Source organism: Ixodes scapularis, unplaced genomic scaffold, assembly GCF_016920785.2.
Source record: "Ixodes scapularis isolate PalLabHiFi unplaced genomic scaffold, ASM1692078v2 ptg001158l_1___fragment_3__unscaffolded, whole genome shotgun sequence".
Classification (NCBI taxonomy): domain Eukaryota; kingdom Metazoa; phylum Arthropoda; class Arachnida; order Ixodida; family Ixodidae; genus Ixodes; species Ixodes scapularis.
Genome location: NW_024610108.1, coordinates 2093267 through 2095000, shown reverse-complemented (window position 1 = coordinate 2095000; position 1734 = coordinate 2093267). Strand labels below are relative to the sequence as shown.

Genomic DNA, 1734 nt, shown 5'->3' with positions numbered 1-1734 from the left:
CCACCATCCACCGAATCAAGAAAGAGCTCTCAATCTGTCAATCCTCCCAGTGTCCGGGCCGGGTAAGTTTTCCCGTGTTGAGTCAAATTAAGCCGCAGGCTCCACTCCTGGTGGTGCCCTTCCGTCAATTCCTTTAAGTTTCAGCTTTGCAACCATACTTCCCCCGGAACCCAAATACTTTGGTTTCCCGGAAGCTGCCCGCCGAGTCATTTGAGTAACTCAGGCGGATCGCTGGTTGGCATCGTTTATGGTTAGAACTAGGGCGGTATCTGATCGCCTTCGAACCTCTAACTTTCGTTCTTGATCAATGAAAACATTCTTGGCAAATGCTTTCGCAGTAGTTCGTCTTGCGACGGTCCAAGAATTTCACCTCTAGCGCCGCAATACGAATGCCCCCGTCTGTCCCTCTTAATCATTATCCTGTATTCCAAAAACCAACAGAACAGAAACAGGATCTTGTTCTATTATTCCATGCACTGTTATTCAGGCGAATCGCCTGCGTTGAGCACTCTAATTTTTTCAAAGTAAACGCGCCGGCCAAAGCAAGGCACCTGATGAAGGGAACCAAGCCACGACAGGCATGATGTTCAGCACGGGCCGTAACGTGGTGTCCACGCACTTCCCGCCTGTAACTGAGATCCAACTACGAGCTTTTTAACCGCAGCAACTTTAGTATACGCTATTGGAGCTGGAATTACCGCGGCTGCTGGCACCAGACTTGCCCTCCAATGGATCCTCGTTAAAGGATTTAGAGTGTACTCATTTCAATTACGGGGCCTCAAAAGAGTCCCGTATTGTTATTTTTCGTCACTACCTCCCCGTGCCGGGAGTGGGTAATTTGCGCGCCTGCTGCCTTCCTTGGATGTGGTAGCCGTTTCTCAGGCTCCCTCTCCGGAATCGAACCCTGATTCTCCGTTACCCGTAACAACCATGGTAGGCGCATAACCTACCATCGACAGTTGATAAGGCAGACACTTGAAAGAAACGTCGCCGGCTCGTGGCCGTGCGATCAGCACAAAGTTATCCAGAGTCACCACACAAAACGGACCGAAGCCCGATTGATCTTGGTCTAATAAAAGCACCCGTCGCCCCGAGGGGCTTCGGGCTCACTGCATGTATTAGCTCTAGAATTGCCACAGTTATCCAAGTAGGAAGAAACGATCTAAGGAACCATAACTGATTTAATGAGCCATTCGCGGTTTCGCCTTGTTTCGGCATGTACTTAGACATGCATGGCTTAATCTTTGAGACAAGCATATGACTACTGGCAGGATCAACCAGGTAATCTTTTCGTGGTGGGTCGCCCAAAACCCTACCAACGCGCGGACGCGGGGCCACCGTCAGGCGCCCCTTACGAACCGCAAACACACACAACGCTTAGGAATTACTTCCAAATCCAAGAAGAAATGAAGCACGTTCGAGCGCGCAGCCGGAATATCCCCGACCGAGGTCGGTACCGACGCGGCAAGAAGCGCATAAATTTCTTTCTCGTCGTAGCAACAGAAAGTCGTACGCCAAAAAAATCATTGACGACGCCTTCGCAGCGTTGCCGAGCTTTCAGGTCCCGTGAGGACGCGAGGACGCACCCCGGCCTTCGGTCAGAACGCACTCGTCATTTCACACCGTTCGGTTAGCGCGGACGCTCCGAAACACCCTCCTCTCGCATTCGTTTTCAAGACACAGGTGCACCCGAGAACCGACCCCAACGGCAGACGCCAGAGATCGCAGGTACCT

At 51.7% G+C, this 1734-nt stretch overlaps 1 non-coding gene across 1 annotated transcript in view; it reads right to left on the bottom strand.

Moving 5' to 3' along the window:
• Positions 1–1284, bottom strand: part of LOC120847148 — a 1816-nt gene extending 532 nt beyond the window's left edge. Inside the window, exon 1 of the ribosomal RNA XR_005717226.1 lies at positions 1–1284. This exon is cut by the window's left edge and continues 532 nt beyond it. This is a non-coding gene — a ribosomal RNA (small subunit ribosomal RNA).
• Between the last annotated feature and the right edge of the window lie 450 nt (positions 1285–1734).